General features: G+C 43.4%; 1 non-coding gene across 1 annotated transcript; it reads left to right on the top strand.

Moving 5' to 3' along the window:
- Positions 1-15,047: 15,047 nt before the first annotated feature.
- Positions 15,048-15,153, top strand: LOC145557051 (small nucleolar RNA R71). The gene has a single exon (XR_014092131.1). It is a non-coding gene; the product is annotated as a small nucleolar RNA R71 (small nucleolar RNA).
- The last annotated feature ends 626 nt before the right edge of the window (positions 15,154-15,779 follow it).

Raw genomic sequence — 15,779 nt, 5'->3', positions numbered from 1 at the left:
ATCTATTATAGACTCTAGGGAAGCTGAAAATTTAGGCCTTGTGGCCATTACTGAGTCTTTATTTTCTAGTTCTAAGGATGAAGATCCCAAAAAGGATTCTTCTCTTAATGTACTTTCTTTTGATTCTAATAATATGAGCTCTATTTCCGAGTATATGCCTTCTTTTGAATCTTTTGAATGCTATAATAATCAATCTAATGAAGATGATAACATTAATAAGTTTGTTGAACAAAAGAACCCTATCATTGAAGAAACTAAAACAATCAATATAGGAACTAATGAAAACAAAAGAGAAGTCAAAATTGGCTTAACTCTAAATCCGGAAGAGCGATCGACCCTCATATCGACGCTCAAAGAATTCGAAGACGTATTTGCTTGGTCATACAAGGACATGCCTGGAATAGATAGGGAAATTGCAGAACATACCATTCCCTTGAACCCTACCTCTAAACCAGTAAAACAAAAACTTCGACGAATGAAACTTGACGTCGCACTAAAAATAAAAGAAGAAGTACAAAAACAATTGGACGCAGGTTTCATTCGCGTATGTAATTATCCAGAATGGGTAGCGAACATCGTCCCAGTCCCTAAAAAGGATGGACGAGTTTGTATGTGTGTCGACTTTAGGGACCTTAATAAGGCTAGCCCTAAAGACGATTTTCCTCTACCACATATTGATATATTGGTAGATAACACGGCTGAACATGCGATGTTATCCTTTATGGATGGATACGCAGGTTACAACCATATTTTAATGGCAAAAGAAGACGAAGAAAAGACATGCTTTATTACCCCTTGGGGGACGTATTGCTATACAGTCATGCCATTTGGTTTAAAAAATGCATGAGCTACGTACCAAAGAACGGCTACGACTCTCTTACATGATATGATGCATAAAGAAATAGAAGTGTATGCGGATGATATGATAGTAAAGTCCAAAGATAGAATGGGACATATAAAAGCTTTACGCAAATTTTTCACTCGCATAAAAGATTATAACATGCGATTAAATCCACAAAAACTCGCCTTCGGGGTAACTTCTGGCAAGTTACTCGGATACGTAGTAAGCACTCGCGGTATTGAGATTGATCCCTCTAAAATAAAGGCAATTGTTGACATGCCTCCTGTTTAGGGTAATTTTACCCCGCCACGTGGTCCAATCAGCGGATGACACGTGTCAGCCTTAGGCTGGCCCAAAGTGGACCAATCCCTGCTTGACACGTGTCGCTCTAGAAAATAAGGGAAAAAGGCGGCCTTCAGGCCCAAATCCCGAGAAAGCCGCAAAAAGGCGCAGCCCACCAATAATTAGGGTTCAGTGACCTAATCAAGGGCACAAATCCCAAAGACCCTATAAATAGGGAGATTCCTCTCATTTTGAGGGCACGTTTTACCATTTATTTTACCTGAATTCTCTTACATCAGAGAAAGATCTGAGCTTGGAATCCGAGAAGATACCCACCTAAATTTCCGTACTCTTTATTCCTTTTCAAGTTACTAACTTGACCGTCGGAGGCGGAGCTCCAACCACCCGGAGTCTCCGTTATTTTGCAGGTGCAGCTCAAGCCGGATCAGTCTTCGTGTTGTAACTCTCCCGAGGGACAAAAACACCCAAAACATTTGGCGCCGTCTGTTGGGAGAGTACCTTGAAGATGGTTCAAGAGTCTGTACCACCCCCTAACCGTCTGGGCGAAGACCTAGAAGTCTTTACAGACCATGAGGATGAAGATCCTCAAGTCGAAACCTTTACAGCCGAAGACGGCTCTCTCAGAACCAAGCGCATCCGGCCCAGAGACACTCTGGAGCGGGGTGCCTCCCAGGCGGGTACTAGCCGACCCTCTGGGCAGCAGGAAGGGGAAACCCAAACGGCCGCTGGATCAGCCCCTGTCACCCGAGACGAACTCATGAGATTCATGACAAGTTTCAAGGGTGAAATTAAAGAGCTGATCACCCAAAGCCGGGCTGGCCCAAGTAAAGGTCAGTCGGCGAAGAAGACTCCTCCGGAGAAGGGGAAGTCAGTCAGGGACCGGCAGCCCACTCCTCATCCAAAGGAGAAGGCAGTCGGGACCATTGATTGGTAAAAAATTCTTCTTCCTAAGAGGAACAACAACACCCGCCGGACTCAGCAGCCGATGGGAAGTAAAAAATCAATTCCTGATGCCCGGGAAATAATCAACCGGAAGAGGAATCAACAGCTGTCTGAGTCGGCTTCAACGTCGAACTTTCCAGACAGCTTCAACTATACTACTGCATGGAACTCTCTCTCTCTCTGCATGGGAGCCAGACAGGCGGTAATACCGTCCATTCTGGCCCTCAGATGATTGGAACTGTACCGTATGTGCCTACTCAGGCTTACGGACAGTATCCCCCTCACTTCATGCAGCCGACTCTCTTTGGAGGTCAGGCGGCATATCAAAATGTCCAGCCATTGGACTGGCAGCTCCGTCTGCTGCGCCTGGGTGAACAACCTTCTGCGTTCACCCGGGAGATAACCGAGGCGGCCTAGCCGGCCAAGGACAGCCGGCCAAGGTTAAGAATGTGTTGGTTGGTACCTATGATGGTACCACCAATCTAGAAGACCACCTCATGGCTTACACCAACCTCATGTATCTGCAGGGGTTGGATGATGCCACTTGGTGTCGGTGCTTCCCGGCTACATTGAAGGGCATTGCCCAACAATGGTTAGGCAACTTGCCAGCCGGGTCCAACGATAGCTTCAGGAAGCTCGCCTTCCTGTTTGCTTCCAACCTCTCAATGAACATCCCTGCTAAGAAAACAAGCCTTGATCTGAGCGCTGTTAGGTGACAAAGCAATAATCGTGTCGTTGAGCGACTACACCTAAGTCAAATTAATTTATAACGCTCTACCAACCTAATACGTGTATAGGGTAAATAGAGGGATCGAACCACAGGGAGACATGCATAAACACCGCATTCACTACTTAAGACTTTAAGCTATCTCGGGACAAGAAGTATGAATAACTAAGAGATTAAACTAAGGATTAAGAATGATTAAAGATCAATATAACTAAACACCAAGGGAAGTGGGTAGATGTAGATGTCACTTGATCATGCAATAACATAGAAGCAAAGCAATGGTAAACTAAGCATGCAAGAATATCGAAATAAAGCTCGATCTAACCGCCTTCCGGGGTTAATCGATTTCTCCTAACATAGCCTCTATGTTTCCACATTAGAACCATATATTAGAAGGTGCAAACAAAGAATTATCGATAGTAATGAATCTCAACTAAGTCAACTTCTGTTACTTGTTAGTAAAGACTCATCTTTGATCAACTAACAATGTGCACTTGCAAGAAAGACCAAAGAATATCAAGCATACAAAGACTTTAATCACCATTAACATAACCCCCAACATCATAAGCATGAATCAATTAACAACTACACCATCCCCACTCCCTTGGCTAGGTGACTACTCACAAATCATATTGAAGACAATATCAATCATCAAATCAATAAGCATCAACATGATCAATAAGCAAAGAAGGAAAATCAAAATAAGCAAACAAAACTAGATACAAAAGTAAAGAAAGAGAGCAAGAGATTGCTCATTCATTGAAGATGAAGATTTACAAAGATTCAATCAAGCTCCTTCTTCAATATCCAAGTTCATCAATAGAAATCCACACTTTCTCTCTCTACTAATGAAGTTTCTTTCTCTAGATTAAGCTAAAAATGTAGAAAATTAAAACTAAGTTAATCTCCCAAAACGTTCTAAAAAAGGGACTTATATAGTCCGTACAGAGTCAGCTGAGAAAAGGAGAGGTCCGACCGAACAAATGGGAAGGTTCGGCCAGACTACAGGGTAGGTTCGGCCGAACCATGGGTAGGTTCGGTCGAACCTCCCTGATCCTGGTTTGGTCGAACTCCTGTGGTTCGGCCACTCCTGCAAAACTGCCAATTTTCATCTTGCCCCTGCCTCGAAGTTCGGCCGAACCACTGAGCAGGTTCGGCCACACCTTGGTTCGGCCACACCATCAGGAGGTTCGGCCGAACCTCTTCTGAATCATGCTTCCTCTAGCTTCCTTTGAGCTTAGCTTCCTCCTCTTGAAAGTCTCGATGGTTCCTACAAAGCATAAGCATGAAAAGCACAATAAGAACAAAGCGGGAAGACTAAGAAAAGGGAGGATAAAGGAGAAAGAAAAGAGAAAGCAAAGCTAAGTAAAAATGCTTAGAAAGAGGGCCAAACAAGTGCAAACGAGGGGAGAATCCTTAGAGAAAAAGGATAAAAGAGTGGCATAAATGCCACTCATCAAAATCCCCCACACTTGCCTTTTGCTTGTCCTCAAGCAAGGAATACTAAAACAAAAAGACAACACACAACAAGCATAATATGACAAGGGTTAAGAAAATCAATCAAGTTTCACGATGGGAAATGCTCCAAATGGACTCTAACATAGGGACATGAATCAAATAATGCTTACTTTTCTCAACTCAAAGAGGGGGAACACGTTCTAAGATGCTCATGGTTGAGGGAGACAAACCTAAGCTAAGCGTAGAGAACTAATGATTTCATCCTCTTCCCTAGCTCCAACCAAGACGGTCCGCATTCTCTCCACTAGCTTCAAATCATCCCTAAGTTAGCTCCTCATGGTTCCTCGAGGGAACCGGAAAAAGAAATTTATTGTGGAGTCATAAGGTTATCCCGACATCTCAACTATGCACACTCTTTCCATAGGGTTGAAATCTATCTCCCTCCACCGTTCTTTGACCGCACTTCTCCAAGTCCAAGGGTCTTAACTTGGGTTGTAATGTCATGGCTAAGGGTTAAGGTTGGGAATTAATTTGAAAATTTTTGGTGGCAAATCCTAAGTGAAGCAAAAGAGTGGCCATCTCTCAAGAACCACCTAAGAATTGAACCTAAATTCAAATTACAACCTTCAATACAAAATTTCATAACATTACTTCATTTCTCTCATCATTTCCTCTTCCTTTTCCTTCCCCTTCTCTCTCTTTTTTTTTTATTTTATTTTTTTTTTATTTTGAACTTCATACGTTGCATCCTTCCTCACAAACTTTTTGCAAATATTTCCTTTCATGAACAACTTTCAAAATCTCACTTGAACCAATATTCACAACTTTCTTGCCCTAAAACCAACACTCTCGAATTCGAACCTCAAAAACCAATGCTTCACTAACTACAAGGGTTGGTAGAACATAGGCCGAAAGGTTTGTAATATGGCTAGATCAAGAAAGGGGAATGAGGCCCAAATTGGTTAGCAAGTGGGTGGATGTAAAAATGAAAACCAAATTTATAACAAAACACAAAGAAAACAAAGAAAAATGAGAAGAAATGCCCTCTTCCTCCTTTAAAGTTGTTTGGTCACGATCTCGGGAGCTAAATACCAACACAAAGATTAAGACATGCATAGTTAAGGATCCAAAACGCCGCTCACAAGAGTGATGAAGGCTAGAACAAATGACGCTCACACGGGATAAAAATAAGCAAATACCAACCAAGGGAATCCTATTCACTACGGAGAGCAACACCATCTTACCACTTTCCCGTGAACTAAGGGGTTTAAACGTCATCAAGAGTTCTAAACCGGGCTACCTTAGCTTATAATGTGTCTAATTCAACCTTAAGCATTCTTAAACCGTGTAAACCCTCATCAACTAGGAAGGTAAGCATTCAAAGCCATGTCATCAAAAAGGCACATAAATTCTTGAATCCAAATGAATGAGCAAATCCACATAAAAAAATGTTTCAACTTGTCATAGTCATGCTCGTTACACAAAAGAGAACAAGAAAAACACACAAAAGGGAGGAAGAAATTAAAAAGGTTCATAATCGAGGCATGTAAATCAAATAAATCCCAATCGACATACAAGTGATCGTTGATATCAACATCAACGATCCCAGGTTCCTTGGAACCAAAATCAATCAACCTCGAACCATTCAACTCTTCCTAAACTAGACCTAAACTAAGCACTCAAAGAAAAAGAAAAAGAAAGAGAGGAAAGGTCTCACCGAATGTCGCTTGAAATATAAGACAAGGTAATATATCCAATTCTCACCAAGGGAGCTAGTGTTGCTCCTTAACGTCCTACATCTCTGCTTCAAGCTTCAATAAAGGTGGGCCAAACAAAAGAAACTAAAACAAAACAAGAAAAGGTTAGAAAACAAAGAAAAAGACTAAAGAAACAAACAAAAAGAAGAAGAATTAATAAAAAGCTATCTACAAAGTTTGGATTAAGGGGATTTGGAGTTTCGGGAAATTTGGATTTTTTTTTTCGGGAGCATCTCCACCTACAGAGACTCGGGGATCATCAAAGAAAATCATCAGAAATCAGCAAAAATAACCATAAAACATCATCATCATCATCATCACATCAATAATCATAAAACATCACCATCTCATCACATCACCATCTCATCACATCACCATCACAACATCACCAACATCATCACCACCGCCACAACGCCACATCAATACCACAAAGCCACTATCCTCACTATCCTCCTTATGTGCAAGCAACTACTCTACCACCCTACCTTCCTATGTACACTTCAACCAACCAAAAGGACATCCTCCCCCACACTATTCTTTTGCTCGTCCCCAGCAAAAGTGACAAGTGAGAAGATCGGGGGGGAGGGAAAAGTTCCCACAGCATCACTGGTTATCATCTCCTCGCCCCCTAGGTTGAGGGGGGTTGTTAGGATCAAACCCGGGAGTGTCCATGAAAGGGTGGAAGGGTTGGTTAAAGTGCTCATAGGGCCACCCTTGGGCACCCCAACCACCATCAAAAGGAGCGGGGGTGGATGCGGATGCCGGGTCATAAGACGGATCACACCCACCCGGACGATAGGGGTCGTATGGGGGGGTGCCAACGCGTTGGGTAGGGTCGATGGGACCTTCCCAATAGGCGTAGCAAGGGGGGTGGGGTGTTGAGGGTCATAGGGCCCCCAATGATTGACCGGACCCTCTTGAGGAGGGTGGTAGGGGTAGTTCACATAGGGCGCTTGAATGCCTGCTTGCACAAGATTGTCATAATTTGCCCTCGCGTAGTACCCCCATTGCTCAATGGAAGCTTGATTGTCTCGACGAATATCATCGAGGGTACTACGAAGGGCATTGAAATCAAAAGGAGGAAAGGAAGAAGAAGAAGATGCCTCACCTCCCCCGCTAAGGGGGGGATTGATTTGCTCTTGATGGAGGACCGGTGGAGGTTGAGGAGCTCCACCCCGGGCTCTAGTTCGCCTCAGCTCATTGGGGATGATTTGCTGAGGGATCTTCCATTTGAGAGAAGCGGAGTGGTCCACCGTAGTGAGGTCGGGGTCCGGGAGGACACACCATTCGATCTCCCTATCGACCAGGAGGATAAAACGGCGTTTGCTAGTAGTGAAATTGAGGAAGCGGTTGTGACGGAGGGCGCTTATGGATAGAGCATAGGGAGGGAACTCGTCGGTGAGCTCTTCTCGGTTTTGGTGCACGGGTGGGAGCAATTCAATTTGGTCCTTGTATGCTCCACCCTTCAAAGAGAGAGCAATGATAGTAATCATGCCACCCATAAATATCTCATCACCTAGACGGTTGTCCCTAGTATCCAAAAGCCGTTGGATAAAGGTGGAGGAACATTGAAATTTTAGCCGTTGAGGATTGTCGGCCAAGAATAGGCAAGCAACCTCGTCTTTTACCATGGAGCCGAGGTTGGCTTTGAAGAACACGGCGTATTGTAGAAGCCGTACAAAATACCTCAAGGCTAAATGGATGATGTTGTTGACCTTTGAGGTATTAGTTTGGAACCTATCCTTGTTTGTGATGCTCCTCCACCACTCTTGTTCGTTGTAAGGAATGCGATGGGAGGAGGTCATTTCAGACGGGTGATCAAGGCCAGTGGCGTACCAAAAGAAGATCTCATTTAGATCACTCTCCGTTAGAGAGTGATCCTCGTTGAACATCCTGAAGTGTATAATGAGTTGAGGATCCTCATCGACATCTTCCGGCTCAAAAACTTCCTTGCGGAGGGAGGCAAGGAATTCCAAGGTCACACGCTCGTAAGTGTGAGCGTGGAGGTGGATGAAGTCGCCCCAACCAAAGTTTTGAGCCAACCTAGTCACCTCATCCAATATTCCCAGCTTCCTCAAAGTTTGAGGGCAAAAGAACCTTGTGGACCTAATCGGACGCTTGATGAGTGATGCATATATAGGCCAAAATTGCTCGTTCGGGGCAATAATGCCATGATCGTTGATGCCGGGAGGAGGTGGGAATTGCGTTGCTGAGGATTCTCCCACCCTCTTCCTCTTTGACTTTCCTTTTCCCTTGCCGAACATCGTGATTCTACAAATTCACCAAGAGCATATCATTAGAACAAATTGATAGGAAATGACATAAGAAGCCAAGTACTTAACCAAGGTAAAAGTGTATGCTTGAGAGTATACAATTCAAGGCATGCATGAATACATTTGGACCAAGGTTTGAATAAGGATTCCTATGTCATTCCTAAATTAGTCCTAACAAGGTCTAGGTGAAATTTGGCATGATGTCCCCTTATTTTCATGATATCCAATCATCAAACCATCAAAATCAAGCCAAAACCATGAATAACAATCTCCAATAACATCCAACTCATGCATTTCTCAATCATAAAATCGTAACATGAATACCCTAGTATGAAATCAACACTCAATTACATTGAGATCAAAATAAAACCAAGGTAAACATGCATAATCATCATAAGAACATGTTCTACTATGAACAACCAATCAATTGCAACAAGTCAATCCAAAGAACCACATGAAATAAACAAGTCATTACTAATAATTTCAAGAATACCATAATTCACACTTAAATATGTAAAACATGGTAAAACTATAAGAAATTAAAGAAATAAACTTGCAAAAGCTAGAACAAACATACCACAATTGATTGGAAGGAAGTAAAAACCCAAAAACACCGAAGCACTTAAACCCTTGAAATTGAGGAAAATGGAAAGATGGGTTTGTTTGGTAGGAATTTTTGGTAGATATTGCAAAAGTTGAGTGAAGGATGGAAAATAAGTGAGAAAGGATGAAAATTGGAGTGATTTTGATGGAGATTTGAGGTTGTAAGGGGAGGTGCAATGGAGGTTTAGAGTGAGAAGGAGAAGAATGGGGTAGGTGACGAATATGGGAGTGATATTCACGAAAATGCAGCAAAATAGAAAACATGACAACATTTTTTTTTTCGACTCTGAAGATAGGTTCGGCCGAACCGAGGGTATGTTCGGTCGAACCACAGTAAAGGTTCGGCCGAACTCCCCTGTGGTTCGGTCGAACCATTGCCAAAACTCTACATTTTAAAATCCGGGCAGAAAGTTCCAGCAAAATCGCAAAAAGAGAGGAGTGACCGAACCCAGGGAAGTTCGGCCGCACTACGAATTAAGTTCGGTCGAACCATACTTGGGTTCGGTCGAACCTATGCTGGAACTGCAAATTTCCAGATTCTGGCAGAAAGTTGCTGGAAATTTCTAAAAATTAAGGAGTGACCGAACCAAGGGAAGTTCGGCCGCACTAGAGTATAAGTTCGGTCGAACCTCCCATGGGTTCGGTCGAACCTTCTGCCAGAATTCAATATTTTTTTGTTTTTGGCAGAATGTTGCCATAAATCCTTGCAATTGCTGCAGTGGCCGAACATGAAGTGGTTCGGCCAAACTTCCATAAAGAATCACGCAAGTAACAATAGTCCGTTAACACACATCTAAACACATTACAATCATGCTAGATGCAAAGTATATCTAAAACCCAAGCACAATCAAAACCCAAAAATCCAAACAATCCAAAGTCGTAGATGGAAAAATAGAAGCAACATGAAAAGAAAAAGTATAAAAGGGTTAGAAACTCGGGTTGCCTCCCGGAAGCGCTTTTGGTTAACGTCGTTAGCTCGACGTTCCTTGAGTTGATCAAGGAGGGTCGAATTGACGATGCACATCAAGAAGTGTCACAGAAACTGGTTCATCACTTGGGAATCCTTCATGATAGGGCTTGAGACGGTGACCGTTGACTTTGAAAGGGGAGTGGCCGTCTTGGGAAATTTCGTAGGCTCCATAAGGAAACACTTCCGTGACAATGTACGGCCCACTCCATCTTGACCTAAGTTTGCCCGGGAAAAGCTTCAAGCGGGAGTTGAATAGGAGGACTTTTTGGCCTTTGACGAATTCCTTCTTGACAATTTGAGCATCGTGCCAAGCCTTAGTCCGCGCCTTATACATGCTTGCGCTATCGTAGGCATTCATTCTCAACTCCTCTAACTCATGTAGCTCTAGAAGCCTTTGCTCACCCGCACTATGGAGATCAAAGTTGATTTGCTTGAATGCCCAATGCGTTGGATGCTCCATCTCCACGGGCAAATGACAATTTTTTCCATAGACAAGCTTGTAGGGAGTGGTCCCTATTGGGGTTTTGAAGGCGGTCCTATAAGCCCATAGTGAATCAATAAGTTTGGAGGACCAATCCTTCCTTGTCCTAGCAACCGTCTTCTCCAAAATCACCTTGAGCTCTCTATTGGTGACCTCCGCTTGGCCACTCGTTTGAGGGTGGTATGCAAGCCCTCGCTTGTGAGAAACCCCATATTTATCAAGTAGTCGAACGAAGGTGTGGTGCTTGAAATGCGATCCCCCATCACTAATTATCGCTCTTGGAACACCAAATCTCGGGAAGATCACCTTTTTGAAAAGGTTGACCACCACCTTAGAGTCATTCGTTGGAGAAGCCACGGCCTCCGCCCACTTAGACACATAGTCAACGGCGACCAAAATATACTTGTTCCCATGTGAAGAAATGAAAGGGCCCATGAAGTCTATAGCCCACACATCAAAAACTTCAAGCTCAAGGATGGGATTTTGCGGCATTTCATCCCTTCTAGAAATATTCCCCATCCGTTGACATCTATCACAAGTTTTGACAAATATCCACGCATCCTTGAATAGAGAAGGCCAAAAGAGCATAGATTGAAGGACCTTTGAGGCGGTCTTTTGAGCACTCATATGCCCACCACAAGGAGAAGAGTGGCACATATGGAGAACACTTTGAACCTCGTCTTTGGGGACGCATCTCCTCAACAAACCATCGACCCCTCTTTTCAATAAAATGGGATCATCCCAAATGTATCTCTTGGCCTCGTGCTTGAGTTTTCGACGTTGTTGTGAAGTGAAATCTGGTGGTATGGCATACAAGCTAAGTAATTCACAATATCTGCATACCAAGGCTCCGATTTCACTTCAAGGACATAAAGCACATCATCTCTTAGAGCGTCCTCTATTGGAAAGCCATCATCTTCAAACCTTGCACCGCCCAACCTTGAGAGGTGATCCGCCACCACATTCTCGGCTCCCTTCTTGTCTCTCATCTCATAATCGAAGTCTTGGAGGACTAAAACCCATCTCAACAACCTTGGTTTAGCTTCCTTCTTCCCTATCAAATATTTGAGAGCCGAGTGGTCGGTATACACAATTGTCTTAGAACCAATGAGGTAGGTTCTAAACTTCTCGAATGAATGGATAACCGCTAGGAACTCCTTCTCGGTAGTTGTGTAGTTTCGTTGGGCATCATTGAGAGTTTTAGATAAATAATGTATGACATGAAGTTTCCCATTCTTTCGTTGTCCAAGAACCGATCCAATGGCCTCGTCGCTTGCATCGCACATGAGCACAAATGAAAGAGACCAATCCGGACCTTGGACAATAGGAGCGGTGCAAAGGGCTTCTTTCAACCTACAAAAGGACTTATGACAAGCATCATCAAACACAAACTCCTTATCTTGTTGCAATAGGGATGTGAGAGGCTTAGCGATCATTGAAAAATCTTTAATAAAGCGCCGATAGAACCCGGCATGGCCAAGAAAAGACCTCACTTCCCTTACGTTGGTGGGGGGAGGAAGTTTTTCGATGACCTCAACCTTGGCTCTATCAACCTCAATGCCGGCATGGGAAATTTTGTGCCCAAGAACAATCCCACTTTCGACCATAAAGTGGCACTTTTCCCAATTCAACACGAGGTTAGCCCTCTCACACCTTTCTAAGCAACGAGATAAATTAGATAGACAATCTTCATAGGTGGCTCCTCCAACGGAGAAGTCATCCATGAAGACTTCTATCTCATCCTCAATCATATCACTAAAAATGGACATCATGCAACGTTGGAATGTTGCGGGGGCATTACAAAGCCCGAAAGGCATCCTACGATACGCATAAGTACCGTAGGGGCATGTGAAAGTTGTCTTCTCTTGATCCTTAGGGTCAATTGGGATTTGGAAAAATCCCGAGTAACCATCAAGGAAACAATAGAAGGAATGCTTTGTAAGCCTTTCCAACATTTGATCAATGAACGGTAGTGGAAAATGATCTTTGCATGTACTTGTGTTAAGTTGGCGATAGTCAATACACATGCGCCAACCGGTAACAAGTCTAGTGGGTACTAGTTGATCATGATCATTTTTCACTACCGTCATGCTCCCTTTCTTAGGCACAACTTGCACGGGAGATACCCAATCACTATGAGCAATTGGGTAAATAATTCCCGCATCAAGAAGCTTAGCCACTTCCTTCCGCACAACCTCTTGCATGGAAGGGTTAAGCTTTCTTTGCCTTTGCCTGACGAGTTTGGCATCTCCCTCTAGATCAATTTTGTGCATACATAAAGATGGACTTATACCCTTGATATCATCAATGGTATAGCCCAAAGCTTTTTTGTGATTTCTCAAAACATTGATCAAGAGGGAGGTTTGCTCCTCCGTTAGGTTAGAATTTACAATCACGGGGAAAGACTCATTGGGACCAAGAAATGCATACCTCAAGCCCAAAGGTAGAGGTTTCAAGTCTACCTTTGGTGCTCCCTTACCATTGGGGCTCTCTTCTCTTTCTTCAACTTGAAAGAGGTCATGAATGTAAGGAGCTTCTTCTTCCATGCTCGCGCCCTTGCACTCCTTGCTTTTCTCAAGCAAATCCTCATAGAATTGTATGTCTTCTTTGTGAGTACCTATCTTTGATTCATTCAACAACACACTTTCAAGGGGATCATTAGTGGCATGCAAGTGGGAGCGAGAAAATTCATCAAGAACCGTATCAAGAATATCTACCCGAAAGCATTCACCACTTGAGGAGGGTTGTTGCATGACATTGTTCAAATCAAACTCAATAGAATCATTGTTAATTTTCAAGGATATCTTCCCCTCCTTCACATCGATGATAGCTCTAGAAGTGGCTAGAAATGGCCTACCCAAAATTATAGGAATCCTCTCATCCTCATCCATTTCTAGCACATAGAAATCCACGGGGAATGTGAACTTTCCTACCCTAAGGGGAATGTCCTCAACTTTGCCAATGGGGAACTTAACGGAACGGTCCGCTAGTTGGAGAGTAATGTTAGTGGGAGAGAGGGTTCCTACACTAAGCTTTTGGTAGACGGAATAGGGCATGAGACTCACACTTGCTCCTAAGTCACACAAGGCTTTATCAAATTCAATGCCATTGATAGAGCAAGGGATGGAAAAGTTACCCGGATCTTTCAATTTGGTAGGTAGTTTGTTGGAAAGAATTGCACTACAATTGGCGGTTAAACTCACCGTCTCACACCCCCTTCTCCCACTCAAAAGATCTTTCAAAAATTTGGAATAGTGGGGCATTTTCTTCATAGCATCAACAAAAGGGACGGAGATATGCAAATTCTTAATGACTTCCAAAAACTTCCCAAATTGGGCATCAAGTTTAGCTCTCACAAATCGTTGTGGAAAGGGTAGCTTCTCCTCTCTAGGTTGGCGATTTAGGGGCAAGGGGGTGGCTTCTTTTTCCTTGAGCACCTCAACATGTTTTTCTTTTTCAACACTCAATGGCTCATTGGGTTTTTCACCCTCATTCTCTAACTCCGCCTCTTCTTGGGGTTCTTCCTCAATTAAAGGGTCACTCCCTACTACCTTCCCACTCCTTGTTGTCACGGCATACAAAGGTTTTGGGTTGACTCCTTGACTTGGGATGTGAGAAGAAGAAGGAGAAGAAGAAGAAGGGGATGAATTAGATGCAAGTTGAGCAATTTGAGTCTCAAGCATTTTCATATGAGCATTGGTTCGTTTTTGAGCCTCTTCATGTTTCTTTTGATCCTCCTCACGCTTTTTTAAAAGAGCATCTAATTTAGCCATCACGAGATCTATTGGAGGGGCTTCAAGTTGAAGAGGTTGTTGAGGTGGAGGAAGTTGGGGTTGATGGAAACCCGGGGGCCTATTAGTTTGGGCATAGTTAGGAACAAATTGGCCCCTATTGCCTCCCGTGCCTTGGTTAGGAACATTGCCTTGTTGATTATTTCCCATGTTACCGTGGTCACCAAAATTTTGATTTTGATGGTCATGGTATCGGGAATTAGGTTGTTGGTTTTGATTACCATATCCTCTTTGGTTAGAGTAGCCTCTTCCATTGAAATTGGAAGGGCCTCCCCCACCATGGTATTGGTTATCATAACCACCACCATTTTGGTTCCAACCATGGTTTCCACCTTGATTCCAATTCCCCATTTGATTGGAGGTTGGCCTCAAGTTTCCTACATTTCCCATTCTAGGAGCAAAATTCATAGCATTGACATTTTCCATATTACTATCATGTTCATGGGAAGGGGGTTGAACTTCACAAGCATAGACACAATGAGAGGTATCATGATCATAGGTTTCACAATTAGAACAAAACATGCATCCTTGGGGCATTGTATTGTAAGAAGAGGGGGAGGAAGTATCCATACCATTGCCTCCCTTGGTTGAAGGGGAGATATTACCATGAGGGTTGGACCTTTCTTTCATCAATTCATCCATTTGCTTGGTCATTTTGGAGATTTGGGTAGAAAGGTTGTTGATTGCGTTGGCTTGCTCCAATGCATAAACGCCCTTGCTAGAAGTAGCATCCCTTTCTCCTTCGTACCAATCATCATAGTGCTTTGCGGCTTCCTCTATAATACACTCCACTTCATGCTCTCCTTTGTTCATAATTGGACCACCGGCCGCGGCGTCTAGGCTTGTTCTTCCTTGAGGTGTGAGACCTCCATAGAAAGTGTGAATGAGTTGATACTTGGGTATCCCATGGTGTGGGCATTGACGTTGAAGCTCTTTGTATCGTTCCCATGCCGCACTTAGAGACTCACCACTCTTTTGGCGAAAACCTTGAATCAAAGACCGAGCCTCGGCGGTCTTCCTATGGTTATAAAACCTCCTCAAGAAAGCCGTAGTCACTTGGTTCCATGTCGTGAGAGAATTAGGGGGCACCTCCTTCTCTAGCCATTCTAGACCTCTCCCAATTAGCGAAAATGGAAACATTTTGAGGCGAATATATTCTTGAGTCACTCCATTGGCCTTTATTGTGTCACAATATTTCTCAAACTCTTTTAGGTGCTCGTGAGGACTCTCAAACTTTCCACCCGAGAATTGTTTCCTCTCAATCAAGGCAATCAAATTAGGCTTGATCTCGAAATTGTTGGCTTGAGTAGTAGGAGTTAGGATCCCACTTTGCGCTCTAAAAGCTTCGGGGGCCCCAAGACGACTCAAAGGCGTATTCTCTCCCATTTTAGAACCTTCTTTACTTTCAAACTTATAGGTTGAGAAAGGGTTGATTTTTGAATTTGAAGATGATTTAGGGCTATCTAATTCTTCACTTGAGGGTGAAGAGGGTGGAGTATCTTCTAATTCTCTTACTCCTCTCGTTGGAGTGCGGGAATTTCTACTCCTTACTCTTGCTTCTCTTCGAAGTAGGGACAAAGACCTCTCTAGCTGTAGATCGATGGGAATTAAAGATCTTGAGCGGGTTCTTCCT

The sequence above is a fragment of the Chenopodium album genome, chromosome 8, assembly GCF_948465745.1.
Source record: "Chenopodium album chromosome 8, dcCheAlbu1.1, whole genome shotgun sequence".
NCBI classification, from domain to species: Eukaryota; Viridiplantae; Streptophyta; class Magnoliopsida; order Caryophyllales; family Amaranthaceae; genus Chenopodium; species Chenopodium album.
Note: the sequence above shows the minus strand (reverse complement) of the source record. Positions and strands in the feature narration are given on the sequence as shown.